At 35.2% G+C, this 20,296-nt stretch overlaps 1 long non-coding RNA gene across 3 annotated transcripts in view; it reads left to right on the top strand.

Moving 5' to 3' along the window:
• The first annotated feature begins 637 nt into the window (after positions 1 to 637).
• The window catches only part of LOC121109733, a 39,958-nt gene continuing 20,299 nt past the window's right edge, over positions 638 to 20,296 (top strand). For 2 of the 3 annotated variants that reach the window (XR_005857409.2, XR_005857407.2), the window contains exons 1-2: positions 638 to 10,568; positions 14,806 to 14,972. This is a non-coding gene — a long non-coding RNA (uncharacterized LOC121109733). The remainder of the gene's footprint in view (positions 10,569 to 14,805; positions 14,973 to 20,296) is intronic. The other variant, XR_005857408.2, reaches the window with a different exon arrangement.

The raw sequence follows: 20,296 nt of genomic DNA, 5'->3' as shown, positions 1-20,296 counted from the left end.
TTATAAAAAACTTATTCCTTATATCTAATCTAAATCTTTCCTCTTTTAGTGTGAAACCACTTCCCCTTGTCCTATCACAACAGATCCTGCTGAAGAGTCCGTTTCCTTCTTTCTTATATTCCCTTTTCAGATACTGAAAGGCTGCCCTCAGGTCTCCCAAGAGTCTTCTCCAGGTTGAACAGCCCCAGTTCTCTAAGCCTGTTCTTGTAGCGGAGGTGTTCCATCCTTAGATCATTTCTGTGGCCTTCCTCTAGATGCTCTCCAACAGGATCATGCCTCTGCTGCACTGAGAACTCTACATCTGGATGCAGTACCCCAGGTGAGGCCTCACCAGCGCAGAGTAGAGGGGCAGGATCACCTTCCTTGACCTTCTGACCATGCTTCTTTTGATGAAGAAGCCCAAGGTATGGCTGGATTTCTGGGCTTGCAGGCTCATGTCCCGACTGCCATCCACCAGTACCCCCAGGTCCTTTTCAACAGGTCTATGCTCAATCCAAATTTTTTTCCAATCTGTATATTTTCTACTTCTCAATCTACTGTGGAAGTCTCGTATTTGAAAACAGTACATTACAGACAGTATCGCTTAAAAAGATGGATTTCATTTCTTCTCATGGAAGAAAGAAATTCACATTTGCTTGTACACAGTTGTCGACTGATGCCTAGAATAGTGGAAGCAATAGCAAAGGATTCATTAAATCTTCAAGGGTGTGCTTTAGCACAGGTGTGGATTCATTTTATTGGCTAATTGCGCTCTGTTCATTTCTGCAGGTACAGACTTTTCCTTTTTCTCCACATCCCTCACTATTCCTTTTTATCTCTTCATCTCTATGCTGAAGAAGACTTCCGTCTTCACTTCATTGATTAAAAAATTTGAATCCCATTATGTTTACTTTTTATTAAAAACTTTGATTTTCTATCAGAAAAATATAATGAATGGAGAAATGTGTGCCATCTGTGTGCAATAGCCACTATTTAATTGCCCTACTTAAAAAAATATTAATAAACAGCATTTACATTTAGAATTAATAGATTTATGATATATTTGTCTGTTGAAAAAGATATCTTCTAACCTATGCTATCAGGAAGGCCTATGGCAGCTACTTACTTAATTATTATTTATTCTTTCTATTTTACAACTAATCACTTAGATGGATGTAGAAGTTAGTAGTTTGAAGAGCCAAACTGAAAACTTGAGAAAATCACTGCAAAACAGCAATGTTGCTACATCTTGAGGAGTTTTCAGAGTTAGGATAAAAAAAAAAAAAAACAACTTACAACGATAGCTTACTCTGAGTTTTTCAGATCAATGAAATTATTAATGCAACATGTTGGTGCATGAAAAAAAAATAGTATGACAGATAATTCAGTAACAAAATGTGTGTTAATATATACTATGCTATTCATAAATTTTAATAGAACTATTTATCACAGTAAGAACATTTAAGGAATTCTGTAGACTTTCTGCCACTGTGGTAAGATGGATGATGGATCTGATGCAACTCAGTGTTTTTAATAATTTATTGGGTCATGACTTACGGTTTTATTCAATTGAAAATTATTAGATGGGTTTGCCCCAGGCATAGAGCATGGTATATGAAAAGGAAAATAGATTAAGCAAACACTCGATGAGCTTAATCATTTCAAACAGGAAAGCAGATAAAGACACTGACAGATTTTTCATTAATTCAGCAGAAGTTTTTACCTCCACACAACATAATCACAAGATGGGAGTTGTCAGTGAAGTCCTGAAAGTGTTATGTTTGTAATGAATAGTCTGCATAACCCATTATTTTCACACAAATTATTTATTTTCTCCATGAAAGAGGACAAGGGACAGAACAAAGGGTAGAAGTCTTTCAAGAATGTTGGCATGAAAATAGTCTTCTTCATCCCAAACCCTGACATCAATTTGTGATTAAACAATGCCATTCAGAGTAGTGTTACCTGCTTTCATCACAAAATGTATTCCTTGAATTTTTACTGAGAACCACTAGCAATGGCCTCCCACTTAAATCATTGCCTATAAGCTGCAAATGAATCCATTGTCTTACAATAAATATTTAGATTATTTGAAAGCAAATGGATCCAAATCATAAAATTATAAGCTGTATCTCTTGTGCATTGTTTTTGTAAAATTATGGTCTTTTAGAGAAAAGAAGCATAGATAGAAGTCAAGGTGGTGAATATTGAATGCTAACACTCTGATCTTGACGTCTAGAAATACTTTAGTAATTCCCCATAAATGGCTACAAAATCAGGAAGTTAGCTGGCAAAATTGCCATTTACCATCCAATTTTTCTAGTTACTACTTAGCCAGTAAAACTGAAAGTCACCTTTTTATTTTTAATTTTTCCAATCTATTTTTGCTTGTTTGTTTATTTGCTTCTTTGTTTGTTTGTTTTCCTTATGTCCCAACAGATTTGCTAATACCTTATTTCATGCACAACTCTGACATTTGCTGGGTGGTGGTTCACTCTATGGGCTTTGACGTAGCAACACACCTAGTAAATCTACTCTAGTAAATCACAGAAATAGAAGTTCTGTAGATCAGGATGTGGGAACTGGATCATGCTTCTGAAAAGGAAAAAAAAAAAAAAGATAGGTCCTTATCACGACAAGAAAAGTACACCTTTGTTTTTAAAAGAACATTGACAAATCTCCAATCCTAAGTGCTTTGAAAAAAAAAAAAAAAAGGAAATAAAGAGGAAAAGAAGGTTGTAATTATACATCCTATGTTATAATACATCCTATGTTAACTTTTATGTATGTTAAGTTTTCTGAAGAGCAGCAGTTACAACCATGTTATAGCTCATGTGATGTGTTTGGTGTTTGAATATCTTTGAGTCTTTAAATTAAAGCCTTCCTTCTTTTCTGAAGTGTTGCTATAAATAGGACAAGGATTTTGCAGAAGGGAGATATAAGTGAGTCGCAGGAAACAACAACATAACACTTATCCAGCAAAAGTGGGTGCAAAGTTTCCACATTCTGTACTTCAGAATTGTTAATGTACATTTCAAAAGTATGTTAGCTACCTAATGGCTCTATAAATCACATCTTCCACACTGCATCAACAGTAGTTGCTGTGAGTGTGTTAATACTACAAAAGGCAACATACATGCCATAATAAGAAAAAAATCAGTATTGGCCTAAATTAAAATAGCTTTGGGCAAAGATGTACTCTTTTAACTTGCTACAGAACTCATAGCAACAAACAATAATGAACAATAACAATAATGAACAGTAACAATAATAACACAACAATAGCCAGAATAATAGCAATGTTTTTGTGCACATTTTATTTAAAACTTCTTGTTTTCTCTCCTTGTGATGTTGCTGCTTTTATTTTCCTTTAAAAATGAGTTTCTAGAATATTACTTTAACATCAGTAAGAATTTCTGCTCACTTTTTTTTTTTTTTTTTGCAACACTTGGTGATATTTCAATTTCTTTAGAAATCATGTAAATATTAGTCTTGTTTCTGTTACTTTTTTGCATGTATATATTATTTCCAATATATACATATATTTTTTTCAGCTACAGGATGTGGGATGGGAAAAGAACAAAACTGCCCGGAGCTAGTGAGCAGAGGAGGTAGGATAGAATGCAATGTGGCAGCTTAAGTTTGCTGCTGCAGTGCATATGAAGTAAAATGGTTATTAATGTTATTCAGTACGGAGACTTGCATAAGATAATTAAATGAACCCCAAGGATGCCTGTCAAACTGTCATATACTCACAAGGAAAGAAGTCACCAAGTAAAGCTGTCAGTCATGATCTGACATTCTAAAATCCTTCAGAAAGTGTCAAACATTCAAAACTATGCAGTAATAAACCTGGCAACAGTAAGATAAGCTGGCCTGCCACAGCCTCAGGATTCTTTTGCAAACGACACTGCAGTGTGCCTCAATACCCTTACATGGAAGAATCTAGTTTATTTTTTTATCTGTTCAAGGAAGAACCACAGACATGATTTATTCTTTCCCACAGCAAGTGCATTTTCCAATTTATAAATAAGTGACTATTGACTTACAAGGAACTGGATAAATTGACTTAAAAGAGTAGTGCAGGCTGCTGTAATTTATGTCAGCTAAAGATTTATCTGACTTCTTTCTTTCTTGTTTTTTTTTTTGGACAAATAAATGGGATTACACCAACAGGAATACAGGACATGTTTGCTGTTGGTGCTGGATGATTCATATTAGCAGAGTAAGTCCTTACTGGAATTAGGGTCGCTTGTAGTAATTACTTTAAACAGGGAACTAGTAATGATCAGAAAATGGTCATTGCCTAATCTAGTATATTAACAATGTCATTTCTAAAGTACTTCTTAACAGCAACATCTTTGAGTTGCCTGTGCAATTTAGAATCATTAAATCTATTCAACTACTGTCACTGTCTCTTCTTAAAATATATTTATCTTATTGACCAGAGAGGTTTAGTTTTTTTCTTCTTCAACTTCTCCCTCCCTGCCCATGTTCTTTTCTTCCTTTTTTCTTTCCTTCCTTCCTTCCTTCTGTTTCTCTCTCTTTCTGTCCTTTATTCTTTATTCCATATTCTTCTTCCCCATCTCTGTCTTTCTTTTTCTTTTTTTCCTGTCCAGTTTCTTTTCTTGACCTATCTTTTCCATTTGCTAGATTTGTTAATTTGGCAAGGGTCTTAAAATAAATGTGTTGCACATTATGCCTTGGGGATGGAAAAAATTCTGCTTGTTCTTCCAATTGGATAATTTTCCTTCTAATAATAAATTTAAAAGGAGGAGGTTGTAGGAGACAAAATTCTTTTGGATATTTGAAGAAAATCAAACGTCAACCCATGTCAAATCACTTTGTCTCAGATAATTTTATTAATCTGGAAATCAAGAGATCAGTTAGAACCAGTCACCTGACCTGCTTCTATAGTCACTATCAGAAAACAATATCTGTAGAGATTCCATTAATTCATCCTAATCAAGTTGTCTAAAATAATCTTTAGAAGATGTTTCTTCATTATGTATGAAAAAGACTTGGATATCTAGCATATATTCAGCTTATAGATAATTCAGTCATCAGAAGTTAGAGGATTTTAAACTACCTTTTGTGAGTCCTTTGTGCTCATATGAAAGGATATTAATAAGACTCCTGCTACATTTAAAACCACTTAACTGATTGTCTTTGGTCTTAGCTTCTCATCACTGGAGATGTCTTCAAATTCAAGTATCCCTTATTAAAGAAGCTGTATAATTTAATCAGTCGTTGGCATTTAATTAATGAATTTTCATATCACCCTTTATATTAAAACTTCAACCATTTCTGATCAATTAATTTGTTCATTCCAGCAGGTAAGCATAGACATGCAAGCATAAAGAACATGCTGATAATCACAGTTTTTAATAGTTTGCTTTAATACTCAAAAAGCACTTATTCTGCCCTTCTGGAATTCATGATTGAGGAGTCCCAATTGTTAAAATTCACTTTTGAAAATCTGTTCAATGAAAGTTCAATTTAAAAATTTCAAAGGAAAGATTAGTATGTAGAACTCTCAGCTACCAGAAATTTAGAGTAATGATGCACAGATTGCATAATGCAGAGTGTATTTGCTTTCTAGTCTTGCAACATGAAGACATTAGATGTGAATTGAACACTTTGAATCAATAAGCATATTAATATCACTGTGTAGCCTGCATAGTTTTCTAAGGTATTTACATAAATGATGTGTCATACTACGGCCTCATATAAAGTGGTGAAGTCCTTTATAAGATAGTTCTAATGAAATATCAGTGCAATATTGAGCAAATAGATAGGTAACTGGTGAATTCAATTCTTGTTTATTGACACATAATTTACTAATATTTTGTGGCATGGGAGGATCAAAGTGAACTGGTGCTGGTAATCAGGGTTGCAATCCATGACTTAGTGTTAACATCTGACTAGTCAAATGATCAAAATCACTTCTCCTTTCTCACTTTTCAAAAACTCTCAGCCTTCTAACATACATATTTAGCATAACACCACTTTAAAAGGTTAGCAAATTGTTTCTGAAAGCACATCTCATCTTCACAGAAATTTGCAGTTTCTATATCAGCAAAGTTTCAAGGTAAGCTGTTTGCATTACTTAGCAATTAAAATGTGCTTTTTAGTTCATATTGATCTCCCTACAGGGTTTTAACGTCTATCATCACTATAAATCCATGTTTCTTAGCCAGTAAACAATGACTTCTTTGTTTTCTTGCTGAACTAATCGCTTTTGGGGAATGAGATTTCAGTTTGTTTTAATCTTTTCAGCCTATGGCTATTTTCCTCAGTCATTATAACTCAAACTTAAGTTTACTTTGAGTAGTTATTTATGCACATGTATTTTTTTAATCCAGTCCTTTCAGCACAATTTTTCTTCAGCCATCAGGCTTAGCTAGTACAAAACAGTGAAAAAGATGCTGCTTTCAGCACTGGTGAGTTTTCTATTACATCCCTCATTAAAATAGAATTAAAAATAGATAACATTATAGGTATGTTTGCTGGTTCAAAGTCCTATAGATATATTTTCCTGACACTTGAACTGGTAATTCTTGCAGTCTTTTCTTAGTTGCCATTGGTGATTGTGATTTTTAGCGTATGATAGTGCCTTACCATTGCTTTCCATAATTAAATTTGAACATTACAATGGAAGGCTTTGCCAGTCCCAAGGTGTAAACTGGCTCTACAGAAAGATTGTAAAGAAGTAAAAATCAACTCCCTGAACAAATGCTGCACTGTGCTATAAGATAATGATCTGCATGATAAATTGCCTTCATATTTATAATCTGCTTTTTGATCAAGTTCCAGAAACACTGAAATAAAAAGCCAACTCAAATTTCCTTTAAGCTTGGATAATGAATTGACTCAAGTTGTCACTTAGCCCCAGAAAATCTGTCACGTATGTTCAGTTTCTTTTTGTGCATGTGTGTGGTTGTGATGCTAAACAGCAGCCTAAAATCTGATGGCTACGGTATGCCTTGACTGGGAGGAGGGGAAGCCTTATGGGAATGGAGTCCTACTTCACAGAAACAAAAGGAAAGTTGTTTCTTATCTTAACAGCTGCAGGCCTGGGGTTTAAAAGCAAGCATTACAAACCCCATAAAGTGTCTCTGAGACAAAAATGTACATAAAATGTTAATCTTACTGTTTATAGTGTAGATGAAATAGTAAAGCTAATGAATCTGGAGAAGAAGGTAGGGTGATATAAAGTAGTGTGACCTGAGCACTGGATCCAGAGTGTGCTTCAGGTTTTTGTTTTTTTAATAATAAAACTAATATACTTAGGCTTCATAGCTCATAAAATTCAGTATTTTTAGGAATATTTTTATTTTTCCCAGGTAAAGGCAAAACGTTAAATACTTATATCAAAGTAATTCTGTTCTCAGCCCCTACTCATAGAGTCATACTAGAAGAGCTAAAGAAAGGAAATGCTTTGGGCTTCTTTCATCAAAATTTCCATTAAAATCTGCATTTCTCTCTTCTTTTCTCCTATTATCTTGGTTCCTTTTCTTCATATTTCCTATCTTTCCCATACTTTGTATTATTTTGTGTGTTTCTTCCATCAGATTTTTTAATCCCTGCTACCTCCTCTCCCTCTCCTAGTTTCTCTGTCACTTTTTTTTTTTTTTTTTTGGAAGCTCTATCTGCATAGATCAAATGAGTTCATTTTCTTGTAGTCTGAACTCAACTAAAACTTTTTTGTGCCACAGACTAAAATGCAATCTTCTGTACAGAGAAAATAACAATTCAAAAATAGAACAGAGACCAAGAGAGGCTTTTATGTTATTAGTTAGGAAGCTAAATAAGTTACTTAATTTCAAAAGATTGTAAATAAATGCCACTGGCTTTTAGCTCTGTGCCTACATCATCACTTTGCTGGAAAATGAAGCCACTCTTTTAGAAGATATTTATTTTCATACAGGGAGAAGGGAGGTTATACCATTGTATATATCTAATATTTTATCATATCATATTTTATCATATATCGTATTTTATCATAATTTTCATCTGGCCATACCAGCATAGAGCATCAGGATTTCTAAGAACTTTTGCTTGGAGGCCATATGGAAAGGAGGGCTGTTATTCAGCTACTGCCAGAAATGGGAGAGCAGGAAGGGATAAATGTTTTCACCCCCTCCCCCCAGCGTATGTAAGTGGCCAACACAAGCAATATTTGCAGAAGGAAAACAAAAACATATCCTTTCAGAAATAGAGATTTTCCTCTTGAAAAACTAGAGAAATGTGACATGTTTCAGCATGAAGGTCAGAGATAGAACTCTGATGTCCAAGCAGAAAACCATCCCTCATTATTTATCCACCTATCCACACACTAAAGACATTTGATATTACAACAACAAATTCTTTCCAGGAAGAATTTCAACCTGTTCAAAGAAAAATTACTAATCATGTAATTACTTACTTTAGATTCCTAAAGGTACTTTCTAGGTTCTATGCAATGAATATCTGAGAGAATATGAGTTGGTGGTTATGTTTGACTTAGTTTATTTATCTGATATATCCAAATGAACAGTCATACGTATACGTATAAAATATCTCTTAATTTCTGCTCATTTGCGCTTTCTATAAGGAATGTATAAAGAATGAATCATAAAATCATAGAATCACCAAGGTTGGAAGATACCTCCAAGTCATCCAGTCTAACCATCCAGCTATCACCAGTATTTCCCCAGGAAACCATGTCCCTCAGTACAATACAGTATTTCCCCACCAAACCATGTCCCTCAGTACAATATCTAAATGTTTCTTGAACACTTCTAGAGACGGTGACACAACCACATCACTGAGAAGCCTGTTCAAGCACTTAACTGCTCTTCACAGAAGAAATTTTTCCTAACCTCCATCCTGATTCTCCCCTGGCACAACTTGAGGCCATTCCCTCCAGTCCTATTGCTAGATACATGGGAAAAGAGGTCAACCCCCACATTGCCACAATCTCCTTTCAGGGGGTTGTAGAGAGTTATGAAGTTTCCCCTGAGCCTCCACTTCTCCACACTAAACAATCACAGTTCCCTCAGCCACTCCCCTCAAGACGTGTGCTCTAGACCCTTCAACTGCTTCTTTGCCCTTCTCATGGACACACTGCAGGGGTCTCGATGTCTTTCTTCTACTGGGGAGTCCAAAACTATACACAATACTCAAGGTGTGGCACTAGTGATGAGTACAAAGGACTGCACTGGTGAAGTCACACCCTTAAATGATTTGAATCCTCTTAAAAAGCAAAAAATAATAATACAAATAAGAATTTAATCTTTAGAATTAATGAAGTCATCTAAAGAAGTAACAGAGAAGAGTGAAGAAGAAGGGAACAGTAAAAAAGGGAATTAATGAAAGATGTGAGAAAATTACCTATAGTTTCTCTCATCGAAAGATTTTTAGTAACCCACTGTTTTGCAGCATTGAACGTGCCAACAATATTTCTGCTACAGACATAAAAATGGAGGGTAAGGTAAGTATAACTTCTTCTTTTCTTTCTTTCTTTTTTTTTTTTCCTTCTCTTTCTAATATTCCTCCAGGATTGGAGGAATATGGAGGAATCTTATGGTCTGTAAAGTCTTCCAAAGACATGAAATTTAATTTCCTGTGAAGGGAGTAATTTTTGTCTCCACTTACTATGAAGGCAAAATTAAACAGATGGGACATTTCTTAAATGAATGGTGAAAGTGAAAGGAGAGAATATAATTCTCAAGAGATCACAGTTAAAACTAGTTAGAATGGGTCTTCTACTTGGAGAAACCTGAGCAGACATGACTGACTTCAGTAGTATTTTAAATAATGAACACTGTGGAAAAAGCTCCAAATCATCATTTTCCTTTCCAGAAAAGCCCCCAGAGATTCCGAACTGTAATTTCTGCTATCTTTTAAAAATTACTTATGTTTACTGAGAAACTACCATGAGGGATAGTAACCTTTACATCTTCGAGGGTTTCTGTCTACAGAGACTTTACAGTTTTATACAATATAATAACCACTTGAAGACTTTTAGACAAAAACAATGACTTGTATCAACCTCAGCAAGGTGAAAAGGACCTGCAGATTCTAATTTTACACAGTGGAATAAAGTCCTGACTGTGAAACTTGCTGTTACTGAACCATTGGTAGTATAACAAAGCATATCCTGAAGAAAGGTTGTTCTTTTCAATCATATAGTAGATTTATTTTCCAGAGGCACAAAGAAAGTAGAGGAGCCAGCTCATGAACATGTGTAAAAGGCAAAAAATCTGAGACAACTTTACTGGTTGTTCTGCTTTTAGGCAGAATTATTTTTAGATAGATTTAATTTTCTTGTAACTGGTTTGGTGCTGTGTTTTGCATTTAGGATGAGAGTAATGTTGATAACACACCAATGTTTTGTTGTTGCAGAGCAGCACTTACACTGGGTAATGAATCTTTCAGATTCTTATGCTGTCCTGACAGTAAGGAGCTGGGGTTGCATGCACAAGGAGCTGGGAGGTGTCAGAATCAGGACCCAGAGAGGCCAAAGAGATATTTCATGGCATCACGTGGAACAATAAAACTGGGGGATGCTGCTCAGGGTGAAGCCAGTCACAAGTCAATAAGTGGTGAGCAATTGCACTCTGTACCACTTGTTTTACATACTCTTTTATTATTATTGTTATTATTTTCTCTCCCTTTTCTGTCCTATTTAACTGTCTCTACCTCAACAAGTGCATTTTACCTTTTCATTTTTTCTTTTTTTTTTTCTCTCCCACATCCCAGTTCAGGGGAGTGAGCAAATGGCAGTGGTACCTACCTGTCTGCTTGGTTAAACCACAATGTTGGCACTGTATACTGGGAAATATACATAGAAAGTAATCATGGTTTTAATTCTTGCCAGAGAAGTTCAATAAAAATTTGAATATCCTTTTCTTTTCCACTTTTTAAGCATGTCTAAAATAAACAAGTAATTGGGCAGTTTATTCCTTTGGTAAACTGAAGCAGAGAGGTAGGAAGTAATATCAGAAACAGCTTTGTAGTTAAGATTATCTATGGATATCAATCAGATTAGTCAAGAAATTTAGCAGATCCTATTTCTTATGAAAACACAATTTGAAAAAAAAAGAGCAACCCACAAGATTCAAGCCCAGAGGACTTTTTCATTAAAAATACACAAACAAACAAAAGCCTCCAAAATGAAAGATATTCCAGTTGAAGACATTCAAAAGGTAGCTCTTAGAAAATTTAGCACGGGAAAGAATAAAAAAGAAAAATGTCCAAGCAATAAAATCTTGTTCTTGCTTAAATCAACTTTAAAATCCCCTGGATATTAACACAGTTTAATCTTCACTCTTGAAAAGACAGGTAGAGAGATAATAAAAGAAGTCAATCATATGCAGCTACCATTTTAGCAACTGCCATCATGCTTTATCTGATATATAGGGAAGATTAGGTCCTTGGAGGATCAAATACTAAAAACAGTGGATACACTAGTATCAGTGCTCACCTCATGATGGTGCAGATCAATCCTTAAAGTTACTTGTCTCTCCAAGCGATTGTACTTACCTTCTGTCAACACTGCAACCTTTCCAATTATTCATCTATGATTAAGTTCATTAAGTGTCTGCACTAAAATTTCAAGCCAGTTCCATCCTGTCTTTTCCAATGGGTAGTCTGCAGATGTGATGCTATTGACCAAGCTTAGCAGATAGGAGTGTATGTTATACCTTACTTTGTGTTACTGCACGACATATTTCACGTTCAGAATCTGAACTGAAAAAATGATTCAGTTTATAACAGAAATGAAATAAACAGTTATTTTAAAAAAGGAACAGGAAAGGCACTTAATGAAAGTTTGGCTTTTTCCTTGGTTTGAAACCAAGTTAGTTCCAGGTTCAACAGGGAACAACTTGCAGGTATATTCTAAAGAATTTTGACCCTTCTGTAGAATATATCCTGTTAGTTATTAAAGGCAGAATGGTTTTGTCGCTAATTAGCCATGGAGTGACGAGAAAACACACTCATCTCTTTAGAATATTTGCATAATCTATTGGTGCATTCTCTCCCCTGGAATTTAAGTATGGTTTTCATAGAACTCAGTAAAAAACTAAAGGTCCACTGTGATCACAAGACTTTGAATATGATAGTCATAGAAACAACAATGTATCAATGAAACAGTGGTAAAAGCAACTCAAAATGATAGCATGACAGTGCAACAAAAGTTGCGTTTCTAAAGAGAGTTTTCATTGACTGTTTGCTCATATTATCATCATACTGGATATAATTTCTTTCTCTAAAAGCTGAATCTACATATTTAAACAACTGATTGCTACTACCTGCCATTTCTTCCATAAAAACAATTGAACATATGTGCATTATTATAAAGTGTTGTATCTGTTAGCAGAATGCTAAAGACATTTGGCTCAATTTGAAACTTCCAGCAGGAGAAGAAAAATAATTACTTCTATTTAAACAATAAACACATTTACAAGAATAAGATGAAAGTTTCACAAGTTTCTGGTTACAGATGGGCTAGATCACAAATGCCTTATGCTCTTTTGTATCCATAGGGAACAAAAAGACAATTCATTTTCTTCATCCACTTTATCCTATAATAAACTAAGTTAATTACAGATACAGAAGTGTCAGCCATTTAGAGACACAGGACTTGGGGATGGAGCAAAGAACTCCACAAAATATTATGCATAGTTCAAAATACTTCTAAGCTCTCAAATCTGGATAGAATTCTTTTTTGAACCCCTCTTTCCTTACCAAAGTGAAACTGGTATGGCCACTCTTTGCCTTGGTTTCTGAAGAAGCATAGATGCATAGGTAAAATGCAGAAAGCATTTAAAAATGTTAGCATGATATAGTTCAATAAAAACATTGTATCCCTTTCTGTTTTAAAGCTTAAAGTTTATCAACAATATTTGAAAACATATGTATTACACCATCCCAAGTAGATTTGCCTCTCAGTACTTGGTCTTGGTTGGAAGAAAAACCACAGATATGGTAGAAATATTTAGCAGTCTTATGTTCTTAGAAGTACATGCCAGATTTGCATACTTTGAGGCTCAAATTCACTGTACTGACTTTAACTTGAACTGATTTTAATTAGGAGTAACTCTGAGCTTTTTTCTGAGTGTGAGGTCGAACAGTGGGACAGAAACAACCTATGAAATGTTCACAGAGTTGTCTGTTGTGGATGTCAGTTATCACAATCAACATGTACTGCATTTAAATTGGCAGAGCTGTGAAGAAGCATACTAGATGATCTGATCTGACCTTATCAAGCAGACTATCAAACATAATGGCAGTGAAACCTCATCTCAGTAGTAATGGAAAAAAAAAAAAAAAACGACAAACCAACCACAAGCAATCTTGTGAAGGTATGAGTTAGCAAGATGACAAGATACCTTAGTCTCCAATACTCTCTGTGCTAATCCTGGTTTATAGATTCACTCTTAAGTGTTTAATGAAAGATAAACATTAAGCTTAATTTGTGTAAGTGTTGTAACTGACTGAAGATGATATTTTTATCACATTTAAAGTGAGTGGTTTTCTTCTTTCTTAATGTATTCATGTTCCATTCAAGAGAATGTTTAAATAAACTTTTTTTTTTTTTTTTTTTTTGTAATAAAGAAAAATTAAGCAGCAGAATCCAAACATCTGGAAATACACTATTTTTTTTAAGATAAAAATAAGTAATAAAATTAAGTCAACAGGAAAAGTAGAGAGCTGTTTTCAGTACCTATTACTGTTTAGATTTTTTTTCCCCCTGAACTCTTTGCTCAGAGGTAAGTCTCGTAGAAAAAAAACTTATTATACAAGAACATCTTCATATGGAAAAATGTTAGCAGAACCCAAGTCTTAATTTATTAATATCTGCAATTTTAATTTAAATATAAAACCTTATGACAACCTTATATATATGAAGTCTTTGTACAAGCATTATAAATTCAGAAATTAAGTAGGTTGATTTTATTCATCCTATGCACAGACGTGAATGCTACAGATAGATAAATCTGTCAATTTCTTTCTATATGATTTTCTTACTTTGAGTCATTTTGTAGAAATTTCCTACTATTGTCACCATTCACAAGCAAAGGATGTGGCCATGATATTCAATTTTTGTGACTTTTTTGGAAGAGGCTGACTTTCTCTAGAGATTACACTTTGGTGTAAGTACACATACAAGTAAAATTTGTTGCAAAATATTATAAATTCTCTTCCCTAGAAACGCCAGAAGTAGAGAAGAAAGGAGAGCTGAATGGAGAAGCATTCACTCTTCTGTTTTAAATTGCTAAATCCTACTAAGATTTAGGAATCATCAATCCCTCATTAATATCATCCAAATTAAAAATACAGATATTACGCTTAAAATTTTTGACTGGACAGGATTATATTACAGTGGTTCAATAAATACTGATGATTAAGCTTGTTTGTCTTTTGCCAAACAAAGGGTACAATGGTAGCTGTATCAATATAATAATGAAAGCATTAAAAAGTTTTTTATTATATTTAAAATCTTTACAGTTTTGAAAAGATGTTTCAATTATGAGAAATGATCCATTATGAAATATATGAAGTTTTAACTCTGCATGATATACTCAAAGATAAGTGTTCTGGGATTTTCTTAAGGAGCACATAGAATCAATTTAAATGAGTTGACCTGTATTACAACATTTTCAAATCTCACTTTTCAAATATTCCTTCATCTAGATATTTAGACAAAATGTTATAATGGCCAACATTGATGAAAGACTGTAGTTCAGTTCAGAAAACATTGGCGGGGGGGGGGGGGAAACAATATGAAAAGTAGTGAAATAAACAAATTAAAGGCCTTGTAATTTTTCTTTTTAGTATCCAATGTATAGAGATGACAGAGTGAAAAGGACTTGGAGAAGTAAAAGATAAGAGTATAACTATCTTTGTGGCTGTCAGGTGAGGTCCCAGATGACTGGAGGAAGAGTCACGTCACTCCCATTGATAAGAAAGGAAGTAATGAGGACCTGGGGAACTACAGGCTGGTGAGTCTCACTTCTGTACCCGGGAAGATCATGGAACAGGTCCTCCTAGATGACATGCTTGATCACATGAGGAATGAGCACGAGATCCGAGACAGCCAGCACAGCTGCAGCAGGGGAAGGTCATGCTTAACCAACCCGGTGGCTTTCTATTATGGAGTGATGACACTGGTGGACAAAGGGAAGGAGACCAATGTCATTTACCTGGACTTGAGCAAGGCCTTTGACATGGTCCCCCGCCACATCCTTATCTCCAAATTGGAGGGTTGTGGATTTGATGGATGGACCACCAGATGAATAAGGAATTGGTTGAAAGGCTGCAGACAAAGGGTGGTGATTAATGGTTCTATCTCCAGGTGGAGACTGGTAATGAACAGTGTCCCCCAGGGATCTGTCTTAGGACCCGTGCTCTTTAACATCTTTATCAATGACATCGGTGATGGAATTGAGTGCACCCTCAGCAAGTTTGCTGTTGACACCAAGCTGAGTGGTGCAGTTGACACAGTGGAAGGAAGGGATGCCATTCAGAAGGACCTCAACAGACTTGAAAGGTGGGCCCAGATGAATCTAATGAGGTTCAACACAGCAAAGCACAAGGCTTTGCATTTGGGCCAGAAGAATTCCAGGCATATATACAGACTGGGAGGAGTAATCCTTGAGAGTAGCCCTGCAGAGAAGCACCTGGGGGTCCTGGTGGATGCAAAATTGAACATGAGCCAACAGTGTACTCTTGCAGCTCGGAAAGCCAATAGTATCCTCAGCTCCATCAGAAGAGGGGTGCCCAGCAGGGACAGGGAGGTGATTGTCCCTCTCTACTCTGCCCTCGTGACACCCCATCTGGAGTACTGTGTCCAGATCTGTTGCCCCCAATACAAGAAAGACAGGGAGCTGTTGGAGAGGGTCCAGAGGAGGGCCACAAAGATGATCAGAGGGCTGGAGCACCTCCCCTACAAAGACAGGCTGAGGGAGCTGGGCTTGTTCAGCCAGGAGAAGAGAAGGCTGCAGGGTGACCTAATTGCAGCCTTTTAGTACCTAAAGGGAGCCTATAAACAGGGAGGGAGTCAAATCTTTGAAAGGGTAGATAATAGCAGGACAAAGGGAAATGGTTTTAAGTTGAAGGAGGGAAAATTTAGGTTGTATATCAGAGGGAAGTTCTTTGCTATGAGAGTGGTGAGGCTGCCCAGAGATGTTGTAGATGCCCCGTCCCTGGAGGTGTTCAAGGCCAAGTTGGATGGGGCCCTGGGCAGCCTAGTCTAGCATTAAATGTGGAGGTTGGTAGCCCTGCCTGTGGTGGTGGAGTTGGAGCTTCATGATCCTTGAGGTCCCTTCCAACCCGGGCCATTCTGTGATTCTGTGATTCTTTCCTGTGAAAGTAATGTCTCCTATTTCTTTCCATGGAAACTACAATAAATACAAAGAGAACAATAACACTATTTGACACAGCAGCGAATTCTTAGCTATAAAATACTGTTTTTAAACATAGTCACCAGTATTTTTGCCACTGACAAACAAGAGCCTGCATGCTGAGATCATAAAAATCTTCATGGATATCTGGAATGTGGTCCTTAGCTCTGTGCTTGGTGATGCTACAGACAACAGCATCAGTTATTTTTGGCCTTAAGTCTAACTTGAATACATTGAGCGTATACTCAGTTTTAAGATTTGCTGTAAATCCCAACTGCTATATACAGCATTACAGAACAAAGAAATAAATTGCCATACTATTCTGGTTTCTTAGATCTTTAAGACTTACAGAAAAAGTAAAAGGAATATATTTTATGTACGCCTGCTACATGCTATTCTAAAGAAGGAAAATCCTTCATGGATCAGACCTGACGTACCTTAACAGTGTCTTTATTAAAAATTTGATTCATCAGGAACAATGCCACAAGAGGGCTTTGACAGTTTACCCAGTGTATCTGGCCCACATCTGTTTCAGAGCCCACTACTGAAGAGATATTCAAATAAAACTGCTTTTGCATGTGTTGTATTTGTATGTCCAAGGAAAATAATGGGATCACTTAAAGATGAAATATCTGAAAGGTAATGAAATTATGTTTTTTCATTTCTTATCTCTAATACAGGATGTATGATTTTACTATCCTGTAGAAGAGTCAAAGACAGCAAAGACAGTCTTCTCTGACTAAAGAAGTGAGCTCTTGAGTCAAACCTCTGATTGTGGGCACAGACAAAAAGACAAAATATTAATGAGAGAAAGCCTATCATCTTCTAATAATCCTTATGTAGCAGCAAAACATTTTGCAAATATTTAGGGGGGGAAATGACAAACTAATATAAAGAATAATAAATACACTTTAATTTCACTTCACTGCTAATAAATTATTAACACCTTAACTTTTCTAGATGACGTGTCTCCTCAAGAAAGCTTCACTCATTTTCAGGACTCTGTAGACTCACTGGCAAGGACCTTCAATTGCCAACCCCTGGTATCTGAGAACCATAATTCAATTGGATAACTGTCACAGCAGAGGAGCAAAGGATACTTTAAAATATGTCATTAATTAATGAGTCCATGTAAAAGCACTCTGAAGTGACTGGAGAGAAAATTTATCTTTTTTTTTTGATGAAGCCTTTTGCTCAATGGACAGGCCAACTGGTCTCCTGTGTGGACCCTAAAGACTATTAGCTGCAACAAATCTACAACTTATAAGGTCAGAGCAAAGGCTTTATGCACATGAGTGGAAGATTGTCTTCTGCTAATCTCCACAATTTGTAACTGTCTATTTAAAACAGCTAATGTTTTAATTAACCAACAAAAAGCTAATTATAGTAGAAGTCATGCACAAAACATTAAATATGTTGGAAGTTAGATTTTAGATTATTCTGAATATTCTTCATCTCTAGTAACAGAAATCACTATTGATCACATAGATGATGATAAGAGATGAGTGACAGAACTCATAAAATAGTGTGAAATCATTTGCAGAATGATAGTGGAATAGACTTCAGCAAAAAATAAATTTGAAAGATCATTTGGCTCAGTATAAGTCAAGACATTTTTTTAAATGCTTACTTTCCTCTTCATAATTACGCAGCTTGCATAATTTCATAGGACAACTAGTACAATTACAATATTTGAATGGAAGAAATCTTCTTATCGTAGTTTTCTGTGTATAACAGATCTTTTTCATGGAAGATTTGGGGAATGATTTTCAATTACATGAGTTCACCTTCAAGGCCAATGGTCAATCTGTTAATCAGGTTAAATGGAGACACACAATTGGGTGTCTACAATGTGCTTCTTTTCCAGGACCCAACTTTTAAATGAGGGTTTAGACTAGATAGAGTCATAAAGAATATTGTTAGATAATATCATCATAGAGAAAGCTAACTGCTTGCAATTCATTCTTTGAAATTATTCAATAAATAAAGCTAACCAAAATCAAGTTTAATAATACCAAACCTGTGGACAAAGAAAATTAATGATGCTTACTAATAGATGAGTGAGGTCAACATAGATTTCTAGTCTTCTAGATATCCTATGAGAGGATAAGTATTTGCCAATATAATTGTTGCAGGCTTGACTGTGTATCAATTTTTAGTCAGCTAATTTTACAAAAACATGAAATTAAGACATAGTTTTTTGAGAGGTAACAATGCAAGTAATTGCAGTGCAAACTTGATGAAAAAAAAGTTAAATGTATAACAAAGAGAGGTTGTTGTGGTTGGGTTGCTTTTTTGTTTGTTTTGTTTTAGATGTTTTGGACATCTGTAGGCAGTGCTTCATTACTTCTGTCTTGCCCTATCACTTCTGCCTGCAAAGACAAAATAACTTCATGTTCTATAAGTGTATTTATTTATACACTTCACTGATCTATGAAATCTTAAATATGGAGATGTTAGAAAAAAATAGTAACGAGTGAAAAATGTAGCCATTACTCAGCAGCACTTTGTGGCAAACAGTTCTACTTAGTTTTAAATTTTAGTTAAATGTATAGAAATCATTAAACATTAAGTATTTCTCACAAATATTAATAAGGAACATTAAATTCTTTAGCATCTTCAAAATCTATCAGTTGCCCAACACTACTGAATGTTATATTCACCACTGAGTATTATATTATATGTTATGTTATGTACTGTTATATTATCTGAAAAGTGATAATTAATCTTAAATTAGGAGGGAAAAAGTTACACCAAAATAGTCTGTGATTTGACCAGCATCAGATTTTAAAAATTCTTAGTTTTTCCATGGAGATTAAAAAGAAAAAGAAAAAAAAATCATCTTAATATATGGCCGCTCTTACTTAAACAATATATTCAAATCCATATACATTTATTTTATTCATTTCCTTTCTGGAATTGTTGCTGCTTCATGAAATGTGCCTGTTTTCACAAAATCAGTGTTCATGTGGAATGTAGAAATTATTTTTTAGTTAACGAAATGCTATAGTTTCATTAAAGATATACTGTAGTGATGTGAGAATTATTTATCTTAAATTGTTGTAGCCAAGCCAAAAATATTGTGTTCAGCCTTACTTTTTTTTGACAATTTGATAATTTATTATAATGATTACACGAAATGTTTGATCTTCACTGTCACTAGAAATTCCCCTAATTAAAGATATGATAACTTATTTTTGTCATAAATTGAGGTCTACAAGTAAATGAAATAATTAGTGTTCCATGAATAGCTAAACATTGACTTACATTACTAGTGAACATAAAATGAAAAAGATATATATAAAAAGCCATTCAAAGGAAAGTGACTTTTTTTTCTAATACAAATACATACAGAACAAAGTTACTAATAAGATAATAAATATGACTGCAATAGTTTCACCAATTAGAACAATAATAGAATCATTCAGGTTGGAAAAAACTCTTGAGATCATCAAGTCTACCATTTGTCACGGAGTTATCTAGATAGATCTGTGCCCGTGACAGGGGGGCAGTAGGCTCGCGGGCCCCCCTGGCTTCCCGAGAAAAAAAAAAAATGGAGCAGCGGCTACGATCTAAGAAGGAGAACTTATTTTACTAAGTACGATGTTGGAATGCAAGATGACATGATATAATACAATCTAATTGGAAGTAAGGATAATAAATAAAATAAAATGAGAGAGAGCGAAAGAGCGATAGAGAGAGAGAGAGAGACAGAGAGAGACAGAGAGAGAGTGAGAGAGTTTCTGAAACTGAAAGCCCTACTTGATGAAGGCGCACGGCTTGGAAGCACACCCACTCCTCTCTCTGGCAGCAAGCAAAAGTGAAAAAGACCGCATGCAACCAAATGCCATATCTTCTGTGATGTATCTTCCTTCTCTGACCGTGAGGTCCTCTGGGATACGTAGTTCTTCTCTTTGGTCCAG

The sequence above is a fragment of the Gallus gallus genome, chromosome 2 (assembly GCF_016699485.2).
Source record: "Gallus gallus isolate bGalGal1 chromosome 2, bGalGal1.mat.broiler.GRCg7b, whole genome shotgun sequence".
Taxonomy (NCBI): domain Eukaryota; kingdom Metazoa; phylum Chordata; class Aves; order Galliformes; family Phasianidae; genus Gallus; species Gallus gallus.
The sequence above is the reverse complement of the archived record's forward strand: the minus strand, read 5'-3'. Positions and strand labels throughout refer to the sequence as shown.